General features: G+C 40.7%; 11 non-coding genes and 13 pseudogenes across 11 annotated transcripts; all 24 read right to left on the bottom strand.

Moving 5' to 3' along the window:
- Positions 1-654: 654 nt before the first annotated feature.
- On the bottom strand, positions 655-799 carry LOC120039872 (annotated as a pseudogene).
- Positions 800-1,484: 685 nt separating this feature from the next.
- LOC120039857 lies at positions 1,485-1,603 on the bottom strand. Its single transcript, XR_005475527.1, has one exon. It is a non-coding gene; the product is annotated as a 5S ribosomal RNA (ribosomal RNA).
- Positions 1,604-2,287: 684 nt separating this feature from the next.
- On the bottom strand, positions 2,288-2,434 carry LOC120039870 (annotated as a pseudogene).
- Positions 2,435-3,127: 693 nt separating this feature from the next.
- Positions 3,128-3,246, bottom strand: LOC120039856. The gene has a single exon (XR_005475526.1). It is a non-coding gene; the product is annotated as a 5S ribosomal RNA (ribosomal RNA).
- Positions 3,247-3,931: 685 nt separating this feature from the next.
- On the bottom strand, positions 3,932-4,078 carry LOC120039869 (annotated as a pseudogene).
- Positions 4,079-4,769: 691 nt separating this feature from the next.
- On the bottom strand, positions 4,770-4,888 carry LOC120039855. Its single transcript, XR_005475525.1, has one exon. It is a non-coding gene; the product is annotated as a 5S ribosomal RNA (ribosomal RNA).
- Positions 4,889-5,573: 685 nt separating this feature from the next.
- Positions 5,574-5,720, bottom strand: LOC120039868 (annotated as a pseudogene).
- A 691-nt stretch (positions 5,721-6,411) lies between these two features.
- On the bottom strand, positions 6,412-6,530 carry LOC120039854. Its single transcript, XR_005475524.1, has one exon. It is a non-coding gene; the product is annotated as a 5S ribosomal RNA (ribosomal RNA).
- A 686-nt stretch (positions 6,531-7,216) lies between these two features.
- Positions 7,217-7,363, bottom strand: LOC120039867 (annotated as a pseudogene).
- Positions 7,364-8,054: 691 nt separating this feature from the next.
- Positions 8,055-8,173, bottom strand: LOC120039853. The gene has a single exon (XR_005475523.1). It is a non-coding gene; the product is annotated as a 5S ribosomal RNA (ribosomal RNA).
- A 686-nt stretch (positions 8,174-8,859) lies between these two features.
- LOC120039866 lies at positions 8,860-9,006 on the bottom strand (annotated as a pseudogene).
- A 691-nt stretch (positions 9,007-9,697) lies between these two features.
- Positions 9,698-9,816, bottom strand: LOC120039852. The gene has a single exon (XR_005475522.1). It is a non-coding gene; the product is annotated as a 5S ribosomal RNA (ribosomal RNA).
- Positions 9,817-10,502: 686 nt separating this feature from the next.
- LOC120039865 lies at positions 10,503-10,649 on the bottom strand (annotated as a pseudogene).
- A 691-nt stretch (positions 10,650-11,340) lies between these two features.
- LOC120039874 lies at positions 11,341-11,459 on the bottom strand. The gene has a single exon (XR_005475531.1). It is a non-coding gene; the product is annotated as a 5S ribosomal RNA (ribosomal RNA).
- Positions 11,460-12,143: 684 nt separating this feature from the next.
- LOC120039864 lies at positions 12,144-12,290 on the bottom strand (annotated as a pseudogene).
- Positions 12,291-12,981: 691 nt separating this feature from the next.
- On the bottom strand, positions 12,982-13,100 carry LOC120039873. The gene has a single exon (XR_005475530.1). It is a non-coding gene; the product is annotated as a 5S ribosomal RNA (ribosomal RNA).
- A 685-nt stretch (positions 13,101-13,785) lies between these two features.
- On the bottom strand, positions 13,786-13,932 carry LOC120039863 (annotated as a pseudogene).
- An 8,067-nt stretch (positions 13,933-21,999) lies between these two features.
- Positions 22,000-22,146, bottom strand: LOC120039862 (annotated as a pseudogene).
- Positions 22,147-22,837: 691 nt separating this feature from the next.
- On the bottom strand, positions 22,838-22,956 carry LOC120039871. The gene has a single exon (XR_005475529.1). It is a non-coding gene; the product is annotated as a 5S ribosomal RNA (ribosomal RNA).
- A 685-nt stretch (positions 22,957-23,641) lies between these two features.
- LOC120039861 lies at positions 23,642-23,788 on the bottom strand (annotated as a pseudogene).
- Positions 23,789-24,481: 693 nt separating this feature from the next.
- On the bottom strand, positions 24,482-24,600 carry LOC120039860. The gene has a single exon (XR_005475528.1). It is a non-coding gene; the product is annotated as a 5S ribosomal RNA (ribosomal RNA).
- A 686-nt stretch (positions 24,601-25,286) lies between these two features.
- LOC120039859 lies at positions 25,287-25,433 on the bottom strand (annotated as a pseudogene).
- Positions 25,434-26,124: 691 nt separating this feature from the next.
- LOC120039851 lies at positions 26,125-26,243 on the bottom strand. Its single transcript, XR_005475521.1, has one exon. It is a non-coding gene; the product is annotated as a 5S ribosomal RNA (ribosomal RNA).
- A 686-nt stretch (positions 26,244-26,929) lies between these two features.
- On the bottom strand, positions 26,930-27,076 carry LOC120039858 (annotated as a pseudogene).
- Between the last annotated feature and the right edge of the window lie 232 nt (positions 27,077-27,308).

Raw genomic sequence — 27,308 nt, 5'->3', positions numbered from 1 at the left:
TATAAAGTCAAAGTGAGTCTGATAAACAGACATTGCATTCTCACCATTAGATAAGCAGCTTGAACTTTGGCTCACTCAAAGTGGAAGAAATTACATATACTGTAGCCATCACTTTTTAGCACAGAGGTTGGATGAAATACAAACAAACCTTGCAAACATTTCTAAGCGAGGGCACATATTTCAGCCTTGTGGGAAAAACGGACAAATACAATGACTTCTGACAAATACATCATCAGCAACAGTTTCCCATGCAGCTATCCTACTAGCCACAATAAATACACAAAAGCTCTGGATGTTGAAAACCTATTGCATTGTTCTGTGCTAAGGAGGAACGCATGTATGGACAATTTCATATTGGAAGCGCATGGGGCGCGTATGACACATCATGACCGGGGGGGGGTTAGAGTGGCTTCTCAACTATCTCCTATTGAAGTACCAGCGTGGCATAAATACAATGCTGCATTTCGCACATAATGTTTCGACAAAATGCCAACAATATTTTGCTACAAACAAATGTTTCCACCTTTCGATTGGTCCACAAGTCTCCTTCACAACTGACTTCAAAGATCTCCATAAGCACAGTCCAGGTTGACTCAAGTCATCCTTAAGCCTGCCGCCAAGCAACAGTTTATCATTAACAAAGACATCAGGGTAAAGCTCAAACGAGCACTACCATAAATTTTGCATCGGATTCCCACATTTGGAAAATTCGCAAGGGGTCAGCACAGCCAGAGTGCAATGGCTGAGCCCCACACCGGTGAACCACCTTCTTGATCACGGTATCTCTTCTGCTTAGTGGAGGAAAAGTGTCTCCAGTGCCAACATTTCCGCTAACGGTAACCACTTTGTGTTCTGATAATATCATATCACATCGACCTGCGTTAAATGCCGTTTAGGAATGCACTTGCACCAGAGTAGTGAAAAAGTAGTTTTTTTGTTTACTAGATTATATCAGTGAACCACTAGATTCCCATCATGCAACACTGTCGAAAAAATCACCAATTACTTTTTAATATCTTAACCCATCTGATATCACAAATGTTTGCGATATGACGAAATACAATCACATTCAGACACACACACACACACAGACAAATGCATGAAACCAATTGATTTATTATCGATAATCTCAGATTCTCTTGTGCTTTTGATTTACTCCATAAAGAAGGGTTGTAATTCCAACATGGAAAACACAGGGCCATCAGACACCAGTCCAGTTCCACTCCTCACCAGCATTATTTCCTTTGATCATTTGAACAGGGCGAGGGAGCACAGAGCACACACAAGCTGCATTCAGTAACAATATTCTTATTTGTCTTATGCATAAAAGGCAGTTGCTCCCTGACAACACAAGGAACTTTGATCGTATTAAAAGGGCAGGGGAGACTAGCCCATAGAAGCTGCATTTAGTCAATTCAGCATCAAATGCTTACTACAAGGCAGTGTTGCTGATGAAATAATGCCACACCCCCTAGTGGACAAAAGGCTTACAGCACCTGGTATTCCCAGGCGGTCTCCCATCCAAGTACTAACCAGGCCCGACCCTGCTTAGCTTCCGAGATCAGACGAGATCGGGCATATTCAGGCTGGTATGGCCGTAAGCGAAGGTACATCTCTTGGCACACCATATAAAGTCAAAGTGAGTCTGATAAACAGACATTGCATTCTCACCAATTAGATAAGCAGCTTGAACTTTGGCTCACTCAAAAAGTGGAAGAAATTACATATACTGTAGCCATCACTTTTTAGCACAGATAGTTGGATGAAATACAAACAAACCTTGCAAACATTTCTAAGCGAGGGCACATATTTCAGCCTTGTGGGAAAAAACGGACAAATACAATGACTTCTGACAAATACATCATCAGCAACAGTTTCCCATGCAGCTATCCTACTAGCCACAATAAATACACAAAAGCTCTGGATGTTGAAAACCTATTGCATTGTTCTGTGCTAAGGAGGAACGCATGTATGGACAATTTCATATTGGAAGCGCATGGGGCGCGTATGACACATCATGACCGGGGGGGGGGTTAGAGTGGCTTCTCAAATATCTCCTAATTGAAGTACCAGCGTGGCATAAATACAATGCTGCATTTCGCAACATAATGTTTCGACAAAATGCCAACAATATTTTGCTACAAACAAATGTTTCCACCTTCGATTGGTCCACAAAGTCTCCTTCACAACTGACTTCAAAGATCTCCATAAGCACAGTCAGTTGACTCAAGTCATCCTTAAGCCTGCCGCCAAGCAACAGTTTATCATTAACAAAGACATCAGGGTAAAGCTCAAACGAGCACTACCATAAATTTTGCAATCGGATTCCCACATTTGGAAAATTCGCAAGGGGTCAGCACAGCCAGAGTGCAATGGCTGAGCCCCACACCGGGTGAACCACCTTCTTGATCACGGTATCTCTTCTGCTTAGTGGAGGAAAAGTGTCTCCAGTGCCAACATTTTCCGCTAACGGTAACCACTTTGTGTTCTGATAATATCATATCACATCGACCTGCGTTAAATGCCGTTTAGGAATGCACTTGCACACAGAGTAGTGAAAAAGTAGTTTATTTTGTTTACTAGATTATATCAGTGAACCACTAGATTCCCATCATGCAACACTGTCGAAAAAATCACCAATTACTTTTTAATATCTTAACCCATCTGATATCACAAATGTTTGCGATATGACGAAATACAATCACATTCAGACACACACACACACACACAGACAAATGCATGAAACCAATTGATTTATTATCGATAACATCTCAGATTCTCTTGTGCTTTTGATTTACTCCATAAAAGAAGGGTTGTAATTCCAACATGGAAAACACAGGGCCATCAGACACCAGTCCAGTTCCACTCCTCACCAGCATTATTTCCTTTGATCATTTGAACAGGGCGAGGGAGCACAGAGCACACACAAGCTGCATTCAGTAACAATATTCTTATTTGTCTTATGCATAAAAGGCAGTTGCTCCCTGACAACACAAGGAACTTTGATCGTATTAAAAGGGCAGGGGAGACTAGCCCATAGAAGCTGCATTTAGTCAATTCAGCATCAAATGCTTACTACAAGGCAGTGTTGCTGATGAAATAATGCCACACCCCCTAGTGGACAAAAGGCTTACAGCACCTGGTATTCCCAGGCGGTCTCCCATCCAAGTACTAACCAGGCCCGACCCTGCTTAGCTTCCGAGATCAGACGAGATCGGGCATATTCAGGCTGGTATGGCCGTAAGCGAAGGTACATCTCTTGGCACACCATATAAAGTCAAAGTGAGTCTGATAAACAGACATTGCATTCTCACCAATTAGATAAGCAGCTTGAACTTTGGCTCACTCAAAAAGTGGAAGAAATTACATATACTGTAGCCATCACTTTTTAGCACAGATAGTTGGATGAAATACAAACAAACCTTGCAAACATTTCTAAGCGAGGGCACATATTTCAGCCTTGTGGGAAAAAACGGACAAATACAATGACTTCTGACAAATACATCATCAGCAACAGTTTCCCATGCAGCTATCCTACTAGCCACAATAAATACACAAAAGCTCTGGATGTTGAAAACCTATTGCATTGTTCTGTGCTAAGGAGGAACGCATGTATGGACAATTTCATATTGGAAGCGCATGGGGCGCGTATGACACATCATGACCGGGGGGGGGGTTAGAGTGGCTTCTCAAATATCTCCTGATTGAAGTACCAGCGTGGCATAAATACAATGCTGCATTTCGCAACATAATGTTTCGACAAAATGCCAACAATATTTTGCTACAAACAAATGTTTCCACCTTTCGATTGGTCCACAAAGTCTCCTTCACAACTGACTTCAAAGATCTCCATAAGCACAGTCAGTTGACTCAAGTCATCCTTAAGCCTGCCGCCAAGCAACAGTTTATCATTAACAAAGACATCAGGGTAAAGCTCAAACGAGCACTACCATAAATTTTGCAATCGGATTCCCACATTTGGAAAATTCGCAAGGGGTCAGCACAGCCAGAGTGCAATGGCTGAGCCCCACACCGGGTGAACCACCTTCTTGATCACGGTATCTCTTCTGCTTAGTGGAGGAAAAGTGTCTCCAGTGCCAACATTTTCCGCTAACGGTAACCACTTTGTGTTCTGATAATATCATATCACATCGACCTGCGTTAAATGCCGTTTAGGAATGCACTTGCACACAGAGTAGTGAAAAAGTAGTTTATTTTGTTTACTAGATTATATCAGTGAACCACTAGATTCCCATCATGCAACACTGTCGAAAAAATCACCAATTACTTTTTAATATCTTAACCCATCTGATATCACAAATGTTTGCGATATGACGAAATACAATCACATTCAGACACACACACACACACAGACAAATGCATGAAACCAATTGATTTATTATCGATAACATCTCAGATTCTCTTGTGCTTTTGATTTACTCCATAAAAGAAGGGTTGTAATTCCAACATGGAAAACACAGGGCCATCAGACACCAGTCCAGTTCCACTCCTCACCAGCATTATTTCCTTTGATCATTTGAACAGGGCGAGGGAGCACAGAGCACACACAAGCTGCATTCAGTAACAATATTCTTATTTGTCTTATGCATAAAAGGCAGTTGCTCCCTGACAACACAAGGAACTTTGATCGTATTAAAAGGGCAGGGGAGACTAGCCCATAGAAGCTGCATTTAGTCAATTCAGCATCAAATGCTTACTACAAGGCAGTGTTGCTGATGAAATAATGCCACACCCCCTAGTGGACAAAAGGCTTACAGCACCTGGTATTCCCAGGCGGTCTCCCATCCAAGTACTAACCAGGCCCGACCCTGCTTAGCTTCCGAGATCAGACGAGATCGGGCATATTCAGGCTGGTATGGCCGTAAGCGAAGGTACATCTCTTGGCACACCATATAAAGTCAAAGTGAGTCTGATAAACAGACATTGCATTCTCACCAATTAGATAAGCAGCTTGAACTTTGGCTCACTCAAAAAGTGGAAGAAATTACATATACTGTAGCCATCACTTTTTAGCACAGATAGTTGGATGAAATACAAACAAACCTTGCAAACATTTCTAAGCGAGGGCACATATTTCAGCCTTGTGGGAAAAAACGGACAAATACAATGACTTCTGACAAATACATCATCAGCAACAGTTTCCCATGCAGCTATCCTACTAGCCACAATAAATACACAAAAGCTCTGGATGTTGAAAACCTATTGCATTGTTCTGTGCTAAGGAGGAACGCATGTATGGACAATTTCATATTGGAAGCGCATGGGGCGCGTATGACACATCATGACCGGGGGGGGGGTTAGAGTGGCTTCTCAACTATCTCCTGATTGAAGTACCAGCGTGGCATAAATACAATGCTGCATTTCGCAACATAATGTTTCGACAAAATGCCAACAATATTTTGCTACAAACAAATGTTTCCACCTTTCGATTGGTCCACAAAGTCTCCTTCACAACTGACTTCAAAGATCTCCATAAGCACAGTCAGTTGACTCAAGTCATCCTTAAGCCTGCCGCCAAGCAACAGTTTATCATTAACAAAGACATCAGGGTAAAGCTCAAACGAGCACTACCATAAATTTTGCAATCGGATTCCCACATTTGGAAAATTCGCAAGGGGTCAGCACAGCCAGAGTGCAATGGCTGAGCCCCACACCGGGTGAACCACCTTCTTGATCACGGTATCTCTTCTGCTTAGTGGAGGAAAAGTGTCTCCAGTGCCAACATTTTCCGCTAACGGTAACCACTTTGTGTTCTGATAATATCATATCACATCGACCTGCGTTAAATGCCGTTTAGGAATGCACTTGCACACAGAGTAGTGAAAAAGTAGTTTATTTTGTTTACTAGATTATATCAGTGAACCACTAGATTCCCATCATGCAACACTGTCGAAAAAATCACCAATTACTTTTTAATATCTTAACCCATCTGATATCACAAATGTTTGCGATATGACGAAATACAATCACATTCAGACACACACACACACACAGACAAATGCATGAAACCAATTGATTTATTATCGATAACATCTCAGATTCTCTTGTGCTTTTGATTTACTCCATAAAAGAAGGGTTGTAATTCCAACATGGAAAACACAGGGCCATCAGACACCAGTCCAGTTCCACTCCTCACCAGCATTATTTCCTTTGATCATTTGAACAGGGCGAGGGAGCACAGAGCACACACAAGCTGCATTCAGTAACAATATTCTTATTTGTCTTATGCATAAAAGGCAGTTGCTCCCTGACAACACAAGGAACTTTGATCGTATTAAAAGGGCAGGGGAGACTAGCCCATAGAAGCTGCATTTAGTCAATTCAGCATCAAATGCTTACTACAAGGCAGTGTTGCTGATGAAATAATGCCACACCCCCTAGTGGACAAAAGGCTTACAGCACCTGGTATTCCCAGGCGGTCTCCCATCCAAGTACTAACCAGGCCCGACCCTGCTTAGCTTCCGAGATCAGACGAGATCGGGCATATTCAGGCTGGTATGGCCGTAAGCGAAGGTACATCTCTTGGCACACCATATAAAGTCAAAGTGAGTCTGATAAACAGACATTGCATTCTCACCAATTAGATAAGCAGCTTGAACTTTGGCTCACTCAAAAAGTGGAAGAAATTACATATACTGTAGCCATCACTTTTTAGCACAGATAGTTGGATGAAATACAAACAAACCTTGCAAACATTTCTAAGCGAGGGCACATATTTCAGCCTTGTGGGAAAAAACGGACAAATACAATGACTTCTGACAAATACATCATCAGCAACAGTTTCCCATGCAGCTATCCTACTAGCCACAATAAATACACAAAAGCTCTGGATGTTGAAAACCTATTGCATTGTTCTGTGCTAAGGAGGAACGCATGTATGGACAATTTCATATTGGAAGCGCATGGGGCGCGTATGACACATCATGACCGGGGGGGGGGGTTAGAGTGGCTTCTCAACTATCTCCTGATTGAAGTACCAGCGTGGCATAAATACAATGCTGCATTTCGCAACATAATGTTTCGACAAAATGCCAACAATATTTTGCTACAAACAAATGTTTCCACCTTTCGATTGGTCCACAAAGTCTCCTTCACAACTGACTTCAAAGATCTCCATAAGCACAGTCAGTTGACTCAAGTCATCCTTAAGCCTGCCGCCAAGCAACAGTTTATCATTAACAAAGACATCAGGGTAAAGCTCAAACGAGCACTACCATAAATTTTGCAATCGGATTCCCACATTTGGAAAATTCGCAAGGGGTCAGCACAGCCAGAGTGCAATGGCTGAGCCCCACACCGGGTGAACCACCTTCTTGATCACGGTATCTCTTCTGCTTAGTGGAGGAAAAGTGTCTCCAGTGCCAACATTTTCCGCTAACGGTAACCACTTTGTGTTCTGATAATATCATATCACATCGACCTGCGTTAAATGCCGTTTAGGAATGCACTTGCACACAGAGTAGTGAAAAAGTAGTTTATTTTGTTTACTAGATTATATCAGTGAACCACTAGATTCCCATCATGCAACACTGTCGAAAAAATCACCAATTACTTTTTAATATCTTAACCCATCTGATATCACAAATGTTTGCGATATGACGAAATACAATCACATTCAGACACACACACACACACAGACAAATGCATGAAACCAATTGATTTATTATCGATAACATCTCAGATTCTCTTGTGCTTTTGATTTACTCCATAAAAGAAGGGTTGTAATTCCAACATGGAAAACACAGGGCCATCAGACACCAGTCCAGTTCCACTCCTCACCAGCATTATTTCCTTTGATCATTTGAACAGGGCGAGGGAGCACAGAGCACACACAAGCTGCATTCAGTAACAATATTCTTATTTGTCTTATGCATAAAAGGCAGTTGCTCCCTGACAACACAAGGAACTTTGATCGTATTAAAAGGGCAGGGGAGACTAGCCCATAGAAGCTGCATTTAGTCAATTCAGCATCAAATGCTTACTACAAGGCAGTGTTGCTGATGAAATAATGCCACACCCCCTAGTGGACAAAAGGCTTACAGCACCTGGTATTCCCAGGCGGTCTCCCATCCAAGTACTAACCAGGCCCGACCCTGCTTAGCTTCCGAGATCAGACGAGATCGGGCATATTCAGGCTGGTATGGCCGTAAGCGAAGGTACATCTCTTGGTACACCATATAAAGTCAAAGTGAGTCTGATAAACAGACATTGCATTCTCACCAATTAGATAAGCAGCTTGAACTTTGGCTCACTCAAAAAGTGGAAGAAATTACATATACTGTAGCCATCACTTTTTAGCACAGATAGTTGGATGAAATACAAACAAACCTTGCAAACATTTCTAAGCGAGGGCACATATTTCAGCCTTGTGGGAAAAAACGGACAAATACAATGACTTCTGACAAATACATCATCAGCAACAGTTTCCCATGCAGCTATCCTACTAGCCACAATAAATACACAAAAGCTCTGGATGTTGAAAACCTATTGCATTGTTCTGTGCTAAGGAGGAACGCATGTATGGACAATTTCATATTGGAAGCGCATGGGGCGCGTATGACACATCATGACCGGGGGGGGGGGTTAGAGTGGCTTCTCAACTATCTCCTGATTGAAGTACCAGCGTGGCATAAATACAATGCTGCATTTCGCAACATAATGTTTCGACAAAATGCCAACAATATTTTGCTACAAACAAATGTTTCCACCTTTCGATTGGTCCACAAAGTCTCCTTCACAACTGACTTCAAAGATCTCCATAAGCACAGTCAGTTGACTCAAGTCATCCTTAAGCCTGCCGCCAAGCAACAGTTTATCATTAACAAAGACATCAGGGTAAAGCTCAAACGAGCACTACCATAAATTTTGCAATCGGATTCCCACATTTGGAAAATTCGCAAGGGGTCAGCACAGCCAGAGTGCAATGGCTGAGCCCCACACCGGGTGAACCACCTTCTTGATCACGGTATCTCTTCTGCTTAGTGGAGGAAAAGTGTCTCCAGTGCCAACATTTTCCGCTAACGGTAACCACTTTGTGTTCTGATAATATCATATCACATCGACCTGCGTTAAATGCCGTTTAGGAATGCACTTGCACACAGAGTAGTGAAAAAGTAGTTTATTTTGTTTACTAGATTATATCAGTGAACCACTAGATTCCCATCATGCAACACTGTCGAAAAAATCACCAATTACTTTTTAATATCTTAACCCATCTGATATCACAAATGTTTGCGATATGACGAAATACAATCACATTCAGACACACACACACACACAGACAAATGCATGAAACCAATTGATTTATTATCGATAACATCTCAGATTCTCTTGTGCTTTTGATTTACTCCATAAAAGAAGGGTTGTAATTCCAACATGGAAAACACAGGGCCATCAGACACCAGTCCAGTTCCACTCCTCACCAGCATTATTTCCTTTGATCATTTGAACAGGGCGAGGGAGCACAGAGCACACACAAGCTGCATTCAGTAACAATATTCTTATTTGTCTTATGCATAAAAGGCAGTTGCTCCCTGACAACACAAGGAACTTTGATCGTATTAAAAGGGCAGGGGAGACTAGCCCATAGAAGCTGCATTTAGTCAATTCAGCATCAAATGCTTACTACAAGGCAGTGTTGCTGATGAAATAATGCCACACCCCCTAGTGGACAAAAGGCTTACAGCACCTGGTATTCCCAGGCGGTCTCCCATCCAAGTACTAACCAGGCCCGACCCTGCTTAGCTTCCGAGATCAGACGAGATCGGGCATATTCAGGCTGGTATGGCCGTAAGCGAAGGTACATCTCTTGGCACACCATATAAAGTCAAAGTGAGTCTGATAAACAGACATTGCATTCTCACCAATTAGATAAGCAGCTTGAACTTTGGCTCACTCAAAAAGTGGAAGAAATTACATATACTGTAGCCATCACTTTTTAGCACAGATAGTTGGATGAAATACAAACAAACCTTGCAAACATTTCTAAGCGAGGGCACATATTTCAGCCTTGTGGGAAAAAACGGACAAATACAATGACTTCTGACAAATACATCATCAGCAACAGTTTCCCATGCAGCTATCCTACTAGCCACAATAAATACACAAAAGCTCTGGATGTTGAAAACCTATTGCATTGTTCTGTGCTAAGGAGGAACGCATGTATGGACAATTTCATATTGGAAGCGCATGGGGCGCGTATGACACATCATGACCGGGGGGGGGGGTTAGAGTGGCTTCTCAACTATCTCCTAATTGAAGTACCAGCGTGGCATAAATACAATGCTGCATTTCGCAACATAATGTTTCGACAAAATGCCAACAATATTTTGCTACAAACAAATGTTTCCACCTTTCGATTGGTCCACAAAGTCTCCTTCACAACTGACTTCAAAGATCTCCATAAGCACAGTCAGTTGACTCAAGTCATCCTTAAGCCTGCCGCCAAGCAACAGTTTATCATTAACAAAGACATCAGGGTAAAGCTCAAACGAGCACTACCATAAATTTTGCAATCGGATTCCCACATTTGGAAAATTCGCAAGGGGTCAGCACAGCCAGAGTGCAATGGCTGAGCCCCACACCGGGTGAACCACCTTCTTGATCACGGTATCTCTTCTGCTTAGTGGAGGAAAAGTGTCTCCAGTGCCAACATTTTCCGCTAACGGTAACCACTTTGTGTTCTGATAATATCATATCACATCGACCTGCGTTAAATGCCGTTTAGGAATGCACTTGCACACAGAGTAGTGAAAAAGTAGTTTATTTTGTTTACTAGATTATATCAGTGAACCACTAGATTCCCATCATGCAACACTGTCGAAAAAATCACCAATTACTTTTTAATATCTTAACCCATCTGATATCACAAATGTTTGCGATATGACGAAATACAATCACATTCAGACACACACACACACACAGACAAATGCATGAAACCAATTGATTTATTATCGATAACATCTCAGATTCTCTTGTGCTTTTGATTTACTCCATAAAAGAAGGGTTGTAATTCCAACATGGAAAACACAGGGCCATCAGACACCAGTCCAGTTCCACTCCTCACCAGCATTATTTCCTTTGATCATTTGAACAGGGCGAGGGAGCACAGAGCACACACAAGCTGCATTCAGTAACAATATTCTTATTTGTCTTATGCATAAAAGGCAGTTGCTCCCTGACAACACAAGGAACTTTGATCGTATTAAAAGGGCAGGGGAGACTAGCCCATAGAAGCTGCATTTAGTCAATTCAGCATCAAATGCTTACTACAAGGCAGTGTTGCTGATGAAATAATGCCACACCCCCTAGTGGACAAAAGGCTTACAGCACCTGGTATTCCCAGGCGGTCTCCCATCCAAGTACTAACCAGGCCCGACCCTGCTTAGCTTCCGAGATCAGACGAGATCGGGCATATTCAGGCTGGTATGGCCGTAAGCGAAGGTACATCTCTTGGCACACCATATAAAGTCAAAGTGAGTCTGATAAACAGACATTGCATTCTCACCAATTAGATAAGCAGCTTGAACTTTGGCTCACTCAAAAAGTGGAAGAAATTACATATACTGTAGCCATCACTTTTTAGCACAGATAGTTGGATGAAATACAAACAAACCTTGCAAACATTTCTAAGCGAGGGCACATATTTCAGCCTTGTGGGAAAAAACGGACAAATACAATGACTTCTGACAAATACATCATCAGCAACAGTTTCCCATGCAGCTATCCTACTAGCCACAATAAATACACAAAAGCTCTGGATGTTGAAAACCTATTGCATTGTTCTGTGCTAAGGAGGAACGCATGTATGGACAATTTCATATTGGAAGCGCATGGGCGTATGACACATCATGACCGGGGGGGGGGGGTTAGAGTGGCTTCTCAACTATCTCCTGATTGAAGTACCAGCGTGGCATAAATACAATGCTGCATTTCGCAACATAATGTTTCGACAAAATGCCAACAATATTTTGCTACAAACAAATGTTTCCACCTTTCGATTGGTCCACAAAGTCTCCTTCACAACTGACTTCAAAGATCTCCATAAGCACAGTCAGTTGACTCAAGTCATCCTTAAGCCTGCCGCCAAGCAACAGTTTATCATTAACAAAGACATCAGGGTAAAGCTCAAACGAGCACTACCATAAATTTTGCAATCGGATTCCCACATTTGGAAAATTCGCAAGGGGTCAGCACAGCCAGAGTGCAATGGCTGAGCCCCACACCGGGTGAACCACCTTCTTGATCACGGTATCTCTTCTGCTTAGTGGAGGAAAAGTGTCTCCAGTGCCAACATTTTCCGCTAACGGTAACCACTTTGTGTTCTGATAATATCATATCACATCGACCTGCGTTAAATGCCGTTTAGGAATGCACTTGCACACAGAGTAGTGAAAAAGTAGTTTATTTTGTTTACTAGATTATATCAGTGAACCACTAGATTCCCATCATGCAACACTGTCGAAAAAATCACCAATTACTTTTTAATATCTTAACCCATCTGATATCACAAATGTTTGCGATATGACGAAATACAATCACATTCAGACACACACACACACACAGACAAATGCATGAAACCAATTGATTTATTATCGATAACATCTCAGATTCTCTTGTGCTTTTGATTTACTCCATAAAAGAAGGGTTGTAATTCCAACATGGAAAACACAGGGCCATCAGACACCAGTCCAGTTCCACTCCTCACCAGCATTATTTCCTTTGATCATTTGAACAGGGCGAGGGAGCACAGAGCACACACAAGCTGCATTCAGTAACAATATTCTTATTTGTCTTATGCATAAAAGGCAGTTGCTCCCTGACAACACAAGGAACTTTGATCGTATTAAAAGGGCAGGGGAGACTAGCCCATAGAAGCTGCATTTAGTCAATTCAGCATCAAATGCTTACTACAAGGCAGTGTTGCTGATGAAATAATGCCACACCCCCTAGTGGACAAAAGGCTTACAGCACCTGGTATTCCCAGGCGGTCTCCCATCCAAGTACTAACCAGGCCCGACCCTGCTTAGCTTCCGAGATCAGACGAGATCGGGCATATTCAGGCTGGTATGGCCGTAAGCGAAGGTACATCTCTTGGCACACCATATAAAGTCAAAGTGAGTCTGATAAACAGACATTGCATTCTCACCAATTAGATAAGCAGCTTGAACTTTGGCTCACTCAAAAAGTGGAAGAAATTACATATACTGTAGCCATCACTTTTTAGCACAGATAGTTGGATGAAATACAAACAAACCTTGCAAACATTTCTAAGCGAGGGCACATATTTCAGCCTTGTGGGAAAAAACGGACAAATACAATGACTTCTGACAAATACATCATCAGCAACAGTTTCCCATGCAGCTATCCTACTAGCCACAATAAATACACAAAAGCTCTGGATGTTGAAAACCTATTGCATTGTTCTGTGCTAAGGAGGAACGCATGTATGGACAATTTCATATTGGAAGCGCATGGGGCGCGTATGACACATCATGACCGGGGGGGGGGTTAGAGTGGCTTCTCAACTATCTCCTGATTGAAGTACCAGCGTGGCATAAATACAATGCTGCATTTCGCAACATAATGTTTCGACAAAATGCCAACAATATTTTGCTACAAACAAATGTTTCCACCTTTCGATTGGTCCACAAAGTCTCCTTCACAACTGACTTCAAAGATCTCCATAAGCACAGTCAGTTGACTCAAGTCATCCTTAAGCCTGCCGCCAAGCAACAGTTTATCATTAACAAAGACATCAGGGTAAAGCTCAAACGAGCACTACCATAAATTTTGCAATCGGATTCCCACATTTGGAAAATTCGCAAGGGGTCAGCACAGCCAGAGTGCAATGGCTGAGCCCCACACCGGGTGAACCACCTTCTTGATCACGGTATCTCTTCTGCTTAGTGGAGGAAAAGTGTCTCCAGTGCCAACATTTTCCGCTAACGGTAACCACTTTGTGTTCTGATAATATCATATCACATCGACCTGCGTTAAATGCCGTTTAGGAATGCACTTGCACACAGAGTAGTGAAAAAGTAGTTTATTTTGTTTACTAGATTATATCAGTGAACCACTAGATTCCCATCATGCAACACTGTCGAAAAAATCACCAATTACTTTTTAATATCTTAACCCATCTGATATCACAAATGTTTGCGATATGACGAAATACAATCACATTCAGACACACACACACACACAGACAAATGCATGAAACCAATTGATTTATTATCGATAACATCTCAGATTCTCTTGTGCTTTTGATTTACTCCATAAAAGAAGGGTTGTAATTCCAACATGGAAAACACAGGGCCATCAGACACCAGTCCAGTTCCACTCCTCACCAGCATTATTTCCTTTGATCATTTGAACAGGGCGAGGGAGCACAGAGCACACACAAGCTGCATTCAGTAACAATATTCTTATTTGTCTTATGCATAAAAGGCAGTTGCTCCCTGACAACACAAGGAACTTTGATCGTATTAAAAGGGCAGGGGAGACTAGCCCATAGAAGCTGCATTTAGTCAATTCAGCATCAAATGCTTACTACAAGGCAGTGTTGCTGATGAAATAATGCCACACCCCCTAGTGGACAAAAGGCTTACAGCACCTGGTATTCCCAGGCGGTCTCCCATCCAAGTACTAACCAGGCCCGACCCTGCTTAGCTTCCGAGATCAGACGAGATCGGGCATATTTTTTTTTTTTTTTTTTTTTTATTATAAAAAAGTTTCAATTACAATATTTTATCAAATGTACAATACACAAAAACCGAGACTAACATAGGCAGGTGAACAATTCACCCCCTATCAAATCAAAGAACTCAAATAAATAAAATACAACAAAAACTAATAAAAGCCTAACATAAATTCCAATCTCACAAAACAGGCATGTTGAAATCAACTCTCCGAACAACTATGAAAACCAATAAATTAATAAACATACCAATACTTTCAAAAATTATAAGTGATTCTTCCACCATCCACGTTTGAAATCAACCCACTCCCCTCCACAAAAGCTTCATCAAAACATTCCTTTCCATAACAATAAAACATATCTATATGCTTCTTTAACAATACTACAAAAATATCCCACACCCTTACCTTCTTCCCCTCAAAAAAAGCATAATTCCTCCTACAAAAAATAGCATACCTCAAGAAACTCAAAACAACATTCAACAAACCCACATTAACACCCTCACATTTACCAGACACGCCAAATAACACCAATTCATCCCACACATATTTTTTCAAAATATCACCCCCCCAGTTTCTATGAATCATTCCCTTTACTTTACAAAATAAATCTTTTAACTCCTTACATTCCACAAACAAATGCATTAAATTTTCCGGTGACTCACCACATAAGTCACATTCTCTATTTATTTCCCTATTGATTTGATGTAAAACCACTTTTGTATATATACGATTATGCCTTATTTTAAAATCGTTACTTTCACATTCCATACTATTATATTTTACATTTAAAGTTTTCCATATCTTTTTTACGTCCAAAGTCGGAAAAATTCCTTTCCAAACTTTCTCCGCAGCTGGCCTTTTCACATTTTTCTCTACCATTATTTTATAGAATCTTTTCACTGGGATACTAGATAAATGAGCCTTCTCCTTACTGTTACCAATAAACAAATTTGGAAAGACAAATAAATCTTCCCTAACAACTTCACTATTTATTAAATCCACCCATTTACTTGGTATACTTTCTTTTATCTTCTCATACATATTTCTCACTGTTCCCCTACCCACCTCTACATCCCATTCATGGATGGTATCAAAAATAGCTTCCTCAGGAAAAAAACCTGGAATTACCTCATATGTGTAATCTTTTATTTGTCTAAGACCTGCACTCATGAATACTTCACTATATAACACCTTTTCTTTGTACTTAAGTTTCTCATTCAGAAAAACAGGATGATTCATAATTAGGTCAATATGCCCACACTCATAATACACATTAGGCAACAACTCTGCCCATGCATTTAACACTTCTTTATAAAAATCTGGTACCTTTTCACACATTTTCCTTTTAAGACCCATCAACAAACCATTATCTTCACATCCACCACTCTCATCTAAATAGACTTTGAAAAAATGTTTCCAGCCATAATCTAAGCTGTCATACAAATATTTCTTTACTATTTTTATCCTAATAGCTTTTCTTTTAACATCCAAATCTACAAGTTTTAAACCTCCATCATCATAGTCTGCTATCAATGTTTTCTGCGCAATTCTAACACCTTTACCATCCCATATAAAATTAGACACCACATTATTCAATTCATTTAGAACCCACTCTGGCATGTCTAGAACTCCCAAAACATACACAAGTTTAGATGATACCAAAGCATTTACTACAATTATTTTACCTTTTAACTTTAATTTTCTATTTTTCCAGAAATTCAAAGTTTGCTTGATTTTATTGAGGATCCCTGTCCAAGTTATATCCCTTGCCTCTTTCTCCTCTACACCAATATGTACTCCCAGCACCTTCATAAAATCCTTAGCTACCTTAAATGGAATCTCACACTTATTTGCATTGATATCCCCAAAGAACATAATTTCCGTCTTCTCTATATTAACTTCAGCCCCCGATGCCTTACAATAGATATCTATGATTTTCATAATGCTTTCAATGCTACCTACATCCTTCACAGTAAAAGTAGTGTCATCAGCGTACTGATGTATAACACTGACACCACCACCTGGGATTCCAACACCCCTCACCTCTTTGTCTCCAAGTATATCACTAATTCGACTAGATAAAAATATATATAGCCACTAACCAAGAAACAACTTCATAATATGACAGTCTGATAACATATTTATGGTATAGCATAGTTTTTTTGGGGAAAAATGTGCATTTTTCAGGTATAAATCACAGTTCTACATTGCAGCTGCAATCTGAAATAGTGCTGACCCAGCCAGAACAATTACAGAGACCAACGTCATATAACGAATTACTCATCTTAAAACATTTCAGAAAAATACACAGCGTACAGATATTGAAAGCCCAACATCTGGTGAATCCAAACAATATTTCAGATTTATTAAATGTTTTATAACGAAAACAAAATGTAGCGCTAAATTAGCATAGCTATACAAGGCAGATTCGGCTAGGCGCCCACGGTCAGTTCACATGCACAACAGATATGATATAACATCGTAAATTGGGTCTTACTATGGCTGATCTTTCATCAGAATGTTGATCAAAGTGTCCTTTGTCAAGATGAGTCGTTGGTTCCGTTCAGAAATCTTCCTTTCCCACTCCATTTAGCACAGGTACCGGTCGAGTGGCACAGATCTCTCAAATGTAAATAAATTGTGACAACGGAACACCGCAAAACTCCCAAAAAAATTCAAATAATCTGATTAAACTATATTGAAAAAACATACATTACGATGATATGGTCACATGTATCAAACAAAATTCGACACGGAGATAGTTTTCATCCATAACGCCAGCAAAACAGTACACAATCGCAGCTCCAACTCGTGCGAATCAGCAAACCGGAAGTTGTCGGTCACGCCAAAGAAATAGGTCTTATTTCACGTCAGTACCAGATAAACAAAGAATTTCTCCTCTGACGTCTTCTTGACACCCAGAGGAAGGCGAATGAGGTGTGTTTCGGGTCATAGGGGGCACGACCATATATAGGCAGAGCTTTGAAGCCAGCATAACACATCTTGATTTTATGTTCTTGGTCATGGAAAGTGCTGTGAAATGACTTCTGTATCACTCAAAAACAGCTAAAGGTTCCGTAGAAACACTGTACAACAGAGCTGACAAAGGACAACCCTGCCTTACTGACCTCTCTATAGGGAAAGTATCTGTTAACACTCCGTTACATTTAACACAACTTTTTGCTCCACTATACAACAAGTTAATCCAAGATACAAATTTTGGCCCAAAACCAAACCTCTCCAAAGTCTGTAGTAGAAAACTATGTTCCACTTTATCAAAAGCTTTCTTAAAATCTAAACTTAAAACTATACCACCTTCATTTTTCATTTGATTAACAACATCTCTAATTGTACAAATTACATCGGCAACATCTCTTCCGGGTATTCCGTAGGCTTGTGTTGATGTAATAATACTTCCAATCACCATTTTCATCCTATTAGCCAAAACTTTAGTCAGTATTTTATAATCTGAATTCAGAAGACTAATAGGCCTATAATTTTCTAACTTTAACCTACTGCCTCTATTTTTAAACAAGATGGTTAACATACCAATTGACATAGACTCAGGGATTTCCTTATTCTCTTCCATATACTGAAAAACCTTCAATAAAATGGGTGCCAAAATATCCACAAAAGCTTTATAGAATTCATTTGTTAAACCATCCAAACCTGGACTTTTATTTCCTTGAGTGTTCTCAATTGCTTTCTTGATTTCCACAATTGAAATATCTTCATCACACATCATTCTATCTGCCTGAGATACTTTGGCACTGATTTTCTCCAACACTTTTGCAACACACACTTTGTCCACATCATTCTTTTTATAAAGATTTCTGTAAAAGGATTCAACTGAATCTAAGATGTCAACAAAATCATTTACCTTTACACCTTTTTCATTTTCTAATTCTACAATATAACTCTTAAATTTCTTTCGTTTTTCAAGCCCCAGAAAAAAGGAAGTACATTTCTCTCCCTCCAAGGCGTACTGTGCCTTACTCCTAACAATAGCCCCTAAACATTTCTTTTTTTCATAAAACCCTAGCTCTGCATGGATTTTCAAATAGTTCACAACATCATAGTCTGGATCAGCATCAGCCTTTTCAAGTTCATGTAACATCCTATTTCTAAGCATTTTTTCTTTCTGCTTATCTAAACGGTTACGATTTTTAGAGTACCTAATACTCCTGTTTTTTACTTTAACTTTCACTTCCTCCCACCATAAACACACATTCTCTTTTAACAGTACATTAGACATTTCATCCTCGATACATTCAACAATTTCCTTTATATAACTTTCTTCCTTTAACAGACTGGCATTTAAACACCAGACACCTCCCCCCCTCATCTCCACAGCAAAACCTATCTGAAATGACATTACTGCATGATCACTGTATGCTGTAAAATTATATGTCATCTTCTGAACCTGCTGTACCACATCTACCTTTGCTAAACATAAATCAATTCTACTTTGTTTTAGTTCATTTAACACCACCTGCCTTCTCGAAAACTCTCTTCTATTTACATTTTCAGCCCTCCATATATCTACAAGATTTTCCTTATTCATTAATTCCCGTAAAGCATTTCTAGACGAATCATGTCTGAAACTATCACATCTCGAGACATCCATTCTAGTACACTTCACGTTAAAATCTCCTACTAGTATACAGTTCTCTGAACACAGTGTTCTTAGGTTATTAAACATATCTCTCCTTTCCGCTTCAATATTCGAAGCATAAACATTAATTAGACGAAAAATGACATTTTGCACTTCAAACTCAATAACAATAATTCTTCCCTGATTATCTGCATATACCTGCTTGACATTTTTAACCACATCATTTTTTACCAAAATAGCCACTCCACATGTTTTATCACTTCCGTGACTACAAAAAATGAGCTCAGACCATTTGCTCTTAATTTCCAGCATTTTGGCGTCCGTCCAATTAGTCTCTTGAAAACACCACATGTCCGTTTCAACAGACACCAAAACCTGCTCCAATTTGTTCATATTTCTTAAACTGTTGCCATTTAGTGATGCAACTCTAATCATTGTTAATATATGCAGAAATATAGCCAAAAACAAACATGTCATTTCAAAATAGACTTTTTCTTTTTTCCAGATCCCGTCACCTCCTTAGCTTTCACTAATGCTCTCTTATTTCTAGCAAACCGCTGAAAATCCTCAATATCTATTTCTTCGTCTGACTCCTGACTTGTACTTGTAAGGGGAGCAACATCCAAGCCTTTTGTAAAACATTCTTTAACAGTGCCATCAACTCCAGTGGACCCAGCCCTCTCCTTGGTTTCATTTTCACACAGGTTTAAAGCTGGTTCAGGCACCTGAGAAGCACCCTGCACCATCTCTACCTGTGTATCCAATTCACCAATCATGTGCTGCTGCTCCACCTTGTCAGCAGCAGAGACCAAGACTGCGTCTCGAGTACTGCCAGAAGGCATTACATACTCTCCAAGCATATCTATAGCTGTCTCTGGAATCACCTGCGACACACTTTCCATATCACTCTCTTCCTCCCCCTCCATAGTCTCACTCCTCTCAACCTCTTCTTCAGTAATGAGGTCCAGTGTTTGCAGAAATAAGACATCCTTTTCCTTCTTACATTTACATCTGTCCTTAGGTCTGTCACACCTTCTACACATATCACCGATGTTCGAACATTCTCTGGCATAATGTCCTTGTTCACCACATTTATGACATACAAATTCTGGACATTCTTTGAGTATGTGTCCCGGTTGAATACATAGTCTACATACCTTCACTTGGTTATCGTGGATCACTCGGAAATATTCAAATCCTTCTACAGTAGTTGAATTTGGTTGAGTAAGGTAATGATTGCACACTGTCCGTAAACTTCACCTTACAAAATCTCGTCCCGTCCACAATGTCCGTTCCTGGCCACATCCTCCTCTTGATTGGTGTTGTTGCGTTCACATTCCATCCTTGTAATTTGTCATGTATTTCCTCATCCGTAATATATGCCGGCATGTTCAAAAAGGACACCACAAGTTCATCATTTCCCAGTTCTTTCGCCATTATTTGGCAGCTCTTTATTTTTAGCCCGTCTAGTAGTCTTTCTTTTCCTTTCGCGTGTGACATGGTTATTTCGTACTTATTTCTGTCCTTCATTCTACATCCCAATATCATTCCACATACTTCTTTTATTCCTCTCAGCAATTCCATCGTTGTTATTTTTTCTTCTCCAATAACTTCCACGTTCACCGTCAATTCTTTCTCATATTTTCTTCTCCTCAACTCTTCATTCGACGCTCTTTTTTCTCCGTTGTCCATTCTCATTGTTGTTGTTATTCTTGATGTCGAAGCCATTGTATCCGTCCAATTATTTTACTTAGAATCCCCCAAACAGCTCACGCCGTTGGGGGATAAAAACGCAAATATTTACAAAGAAAATAAGCTACACTCCCCACACAAACTTCCAAACTTAAAGTATATAAACCAGCAAAACCAAAAACGATTTTCTCTCTACAAACAATTCACAAACAATCCAACACCTGCTGCTCACTCACTTCCTGAAACTTCCAAAAAGGGGCGTATTCAGGCTGGTATGGCCGTAAGCGAAGGTACATCTCTTGGTACACCATATAAAGTCAAAGTGAGTCTGATAAACAGACATTGCATTCTCACCAATTAGATAAGCAGCTTGAACTTTGGCTCACTCAAAAAGTGGAAGAAATTACATATACTGTAGCCATCACTTTTTAGCACAGATAGTTGGATGAAATACAAACAAACCTTGCAAACATTTCTAAGCGAGGGCACATATTTCAGCCTTGTGGGAAAAAACGGACAAATACAATGACTTCTGACAAATACATCATCAGCAACAGTTTCCCATGCAGCTATCCTACTAGCCACAATAAATACACAAAAGCTCTGGATGTTGAAAACCTATTGCATTGTTCTGTGCTAAGGAGGAACGCATGTATGGACAATTTCATATTGGAAGCGCATGGGGCGCGTATGACACATCATGACCGGGGGGGGGGTTAGAGTGGCTTCTCAACTATCTCCTGATTGAAGTACCAGCGTGGCATAAATACAATGCTGCATTTCGCAACATAATGTTTCGACAAAATGCCAACAATATTTTGCTACAAACAAATGTTTCCACCTTTCGATTGGTCCACAAAGTCTCCTTCACAACTGACTTCAAAGATCTCCATAAGCACAGTCAGTTGACTCAAGTCATCCTTAAGCCTGCCGCCAAGCAACAGTTTATCATTAACAAAGACATCAGGGTAAAGCTCAAACGAGCACTACCATAAATTTTGCAATCGGATTCCCACATTTGGAAAATTCGCAAGGGGTCAGCACAGCCAGAGTGCAATGGCTGAGCCCCACACCGGGTGAACCACCTTCTTGATCACGGTATCTCTTCTGCTTAGTGGAGGAAAAGTGTCTCCAGTGCCAACATTTTCCGCTAACGGTAACCACTTTGTGTTCTGATAATATCATATCACATCGACCTGCGTTAAATGCCGTTTAGGAATGCACTTGCACACAGAGTAGTGAAAAAGTAGTTTATTTTGTTTACTAGATTATATCAGTGAACCACTAGATTCCCATCATGCAACACTGTCGAAAAAATCACCAATTACTTTTTAATATCTTAACCCATCTGATATCACAAATGTTTGCGATATGACGAAATACAATCACATTCAGACACACACACACACACAGACAAATGCATGAAACCAATTGATTTATTATCGATAACATCTCAGATTCTCTTGTGCTTTTGATTTACTCCATAAAAGAAGGGTTGTAATTCCAACATGGAAAACACAGGGCCATCAGACACCAGTCCAGTTCCACTCCTCACCAGCATTATTTCCTTTGATCATTTGAACAGGGCGAGGGAGCACAGAGCACACACAAGCTGCATTCAGTAACAATATTCTTATTTGTCTTATGCATAAAAGGCAGTTGCTCCCTGACAACACAAGGAACTTTGATCGTATTAAAAGGGCAGGGGAGACTAGCCCATAGAAGCTGCATTTAGTCAATTCAGCATCAAATGCTTACTACAAGGCAGTGTTGCTGATGAAATAATGCCACACCCCCTAGTGGACAAAAGGCTTACAGCACCTGGTATTCCCAGGCGGTCTCCCATCCAAGTACTAACCAGGCCCGACCCTGCTTAGCTTCCGAGATCAGACGAGATCGGGCATATTCAGGCTGGTATGGCCGTAAGCGAAGGTACATCTCTTGGCACACCATATAAAGTCAAAGTGAGTCTGATAAACAGACATTGCATTCTCACCAATTAGATAAGCAGCTTGAACTTTGGCTCACTCAAAAAGTGGAAGAAATTACATATACTGTAGCCATCACTTTTTAGCACAGATAGTTGGATGAAATACAAACAAACCTTGCAAACATTTCTAAGCGAGGGCACATATTTCAGCCTTGTGGGAAAAAACGGACAAATACAATGACTTCTGACAAATACATCATCAGCAACAGTTTCCCATGCAGCTATCCTACTAGCCACAATAAATACACAAAAGCTCTGGATGTTGAAAACCTATTGCATTGTTCTGTGCTAAGGAGGAACGCATGTATGGACAATTTCATATTGGAAGCGCATGGGGCGCGTATGACACATCATGACCGGGGGGGGGGTTAGAGTGGCTTCTCAACTATCTCCTGATTGAAGTACCAGCGTGGCATAAATACAATGCTGCATTTCGCAACATAATGTTTCGACAAAATGCCAACAATATTTTGCTACAAACAAATGTTTCCACCTTTCGATTGGTCCACAAAGTCTCCTTCACAACTGACTTCAAAGATCTCCATAAGCACAGTCAGTTGACTCAAGTCATCCTTAAGCCTGCCGCCAAGCAACAGTTTATCATTAACAAAGACATCAGGGTAAAGCTCAAACGAGCACTACCATAAATTTTGCAATCGGATTCCCACATTTGGAAAATTCGCAAGGGGTCAGCACAGCCAGAGTGCAATGGCTGAGCCCCACACCGGGTGAACCACCTTCTTGATCACGGTATCTCTTCTGCTTAGTGGAGGAAAAGTGTCTCCAGTGCCAACATTTTCCGCTAACGGTAACCACTTTGTGTTCTGATAATATCATATCACATCGACCTGCGTTAAATGCCGTTTAGGAATGCACTTGCACACAGAGTAGTGAAAAAGTAGTTTATTTTGTTTACTAGATTATATCAGTGAACCACTAGATTCCCATCATGCAACACTGTCGAAAAAATCACCAATTACTTTTTAATATCTTAACCCATCTGATATCACAAATGTTTGCGATATGACGAAATACAATCACATTCAGACACACACACACACACACAGACAAATGCATGAAACCAATTGATTTATTATCGATAACATCTCAGATTCTCTTGTGCTTTTGATTTACTCCATAAAAGAAGGGTTGTAATTCCAACATGGAAAACACAGGGCCATCAGACACCAGTCCAGTTCCACTCCTCACCAGCATTATTTCCTTTGATCATTTGAACAGGGCGAGGGAGCACAGAGCACACACAAGCTGCATTCAGTAACAATATTCTTATTTGTCTTATGCATAAAAGGCAGTTGCTCCCTGACAACACAAGGAACTTTGATCGTATTAAAAGGGCAGGGGAGACTAGCCCATAGAAGCTGCATTTAGTCAATTCAGCATCAAATGCTTACTACAAGGCAGTGTTGCTGATGAAATAATGCCACACCCCCTAGTGGACAAAAGGCTTACAGCACCTGGTATTCCCAGGCGGTCTCCCATCCAAGTACTAACCAGGCCCGACCCTGCTTAGCTTCCGAGATCAGACGAGATCGGGCATATTCAGGCTGGTATGGCCGTAAGCGAAGGTACATCTCTTGGCACACCATATAAAGTCAAAGTGAGTCTGATAAACAGACATTGCATTCTCACCAATTAGATAAGCAGCTTGAACTTTGGCTCACTCAAAAAGTGGAAGAAATTACATATACTGTAGCCATCACTTTTTAGCACAGAGAGTTGGATGAAATACAAACAAACCTTGCAAACATTTCTAAGCGAGGGCACATATTTCAGCCTTGTGGGAAAAAACGGACAAATACAATGACTTCTGACAAATACATCATCAGCAACAGTTTCCCATGCAGCTATCCTACTAGCCACAATAAATACACAAAAGCTCTGGATGTTGAAAACCTATTGCATTGTTCTGTGCTAAGGAGGAACGCATGTATGGACAATTTCATATTGGAAGCGCATGGGGCGCGTATGACACATCATGACCGGGGGGGGGGGTTAGAGTGGCTTCTCAACTATCTCCTGATTGAAGTACCAGCGTGGCATAAATACAATGCTGCATTTCGCAACATAATGTTTCGACAAAATGCCAACAATATTTTGCTACAAACAAATGTTTCCACCTTTCGATTGGTCCACAAAGTCTCCTTCACAACTGACTTCAAAGATCTCCATAAGCACAGTCAGTTGACTCAAGTCATCCTTAAGCCTGCCGCCAAGCAACAGTTTATCATTAACAAAGACATCAGGGTAAAGCTCAAACGAGCACTACCATAAATTTTGCAATCGGATTCCCACATTTGGAAAATTCGCAAGGGGTCAGCACAGCCAGAGTGCAATGGCTGAGCCCCACACCGGGTGAACCACCTTCTTGATCACGGTATCTCTTCTGCTTAGTGGAGGAAAAGTGTCTCCAGTGCCAACATTTTCCGCTAACGGTAACCACTTTGTGTTCTGATAATATCATATCACATCGACCTGCGTTAAATGCCGTTTAGGAATGCACTTGCACACAGAGTAGTGAAAAAGTAGTTTATTTTGTTTACTAGATTATATCAGTGAACCACTAGATTCCCATCATGCAACACTGTCGAAAAAATCACCAATTACTTTTTAATATCTTAACCCATCTGATATCACAAATGTTTGCGATATGACGAAATACAATCACATTCAGACACACACACACACACAGACAAATGCATGAAACCAATTGATTTATTATCGATAACATCTCAGATTCTCTTGTGCTTTTGATTTACTCCATAAAAGAAGGGTTGTAATTCCAACATGGAAAACACAGGGCCATCAGACACCAGTCCAGTTCCACTCCTCACCAGCATTATTTCCTTTGATCATTTGAACAGGGCGAGGGAGCACAGAGCACACACAAGCTGCATTCAGTAACAATATTCTTATTTGTCTTATGCATAAAAGGCAGTTGCTCCCTGACAACACAAGGAACTTTGATCGTATTAAAAGGGCAGGGGAGACTAGCCCATAGAAGCTGCATTTAGTCAATTCAGCATCAAATGCTTACTACAAGGCAGTGTTGCTGATGAAATAATGCCACACCCCCTAGTGGACAAAAGGCTTACAGCACCTGGTATTCCCAGGCGGTCTCCCATCCAAGTACTAACCAGGCCCGACCCTGCTTAGCTTCCGAGATCAGACGAGATCGGGCATATTCAGGCTGGTATGGCCGTAAGCGAAGGTACATCTCTTGGCACACCATATAAAGTCAAAGTGAGTCTGATAAACAGACATTGCATTCTCACCAATTAGATAAGCAGCTTGAACTTTGGCTCACTCAAAAAGTGGAAGAAATTACATATACTGTAGCCATCACTTTTTAGCACAGAGAGTTGGATGAAATACAAACAAACCTTGCAAACATTTCTAAGCGAGGGCACATATTTCAGCCTTGTGGGAAAAAACGGACAAATACAATGACTTCTGACAAATACATCATCAGCAACAGTTTCCCATGCAGCTATCCTACTAGCCACAATAAATACACAAAAGCTCTGGATGTTGAAAACCTATTGCATTGTTCTGTGCTAAGGAGGAACGCATGTATGGACAATTTCATATTGGAAGCGCATGGGGCGCGTATGACACATCATGACCGGGGGGGGGGGTTAGAGTGGCTTCTCAACTATCTCCTAATTGAAGTACCAGCGTGGCATAAATACAATGCTGCATTTCGCAACATAATGTTTCGACAAAATGCCAACAATATTTTGCTACAAACAAATGTTTCCACCTTTCGATTGGTCCACAAAGTCTCCTTCACAACTGACTTCAAAGATCTCCATAAGCACAGTCAGTTGACTCAAGTCATCCTTAAGCCTGCCGCCAAGCAACAGTTTATCATTAACAAAGACATCAGGGTAAAGCTCAAACGAGCACTACCATAAATTTTGCAATCGGATTCCCACATTTGGAAAATTCGCAAGGGGTCAGCACAGCCAGAGTGCAATGGCTGAGCCCCACACCGGGTGAACCACCTTCTTGATCACGGTATCTCTTCTGCTTAGTGGAGGAAAAGTGTCTCCAGTGCCAACATTTTCCGCTAACGGTAACCACTTTGTGTTCTGATAATATCATATCACATCGACCTGCGTTAAATGCCGTTTAGGAATGCACTTGCACACAGAGTAGTGAAAAAGTAGTTTATTTTGTTTACTAGATTATATCAGTGAACCACTAGATTCCCATCATGCAACACTGTCGAAAAAATCACCAATTACTTTTTAATATCTTAACCCATCT

The sequence above is a fragment of the Salvelinus namaycush genome, unplaced genomic scaffold (genome assembly GCF_016432855.1).
Source record: "Salvelinus namaycush isolate Seneca unplaced genomic scaffold, SaNama_1.0 Scaffold3049, whole genome shotgun sequence".
NCBI lineage: Eukaryota > Metazoa > Chordata > Actinopteri > Salmoniformes > Salmonidae > Salvelinus > Salvelinus namaycush.
Note: the sequence above shows the minus strand (reverse complement) of the source record. Positions and strands in the feature narration are given on the sequence as shown.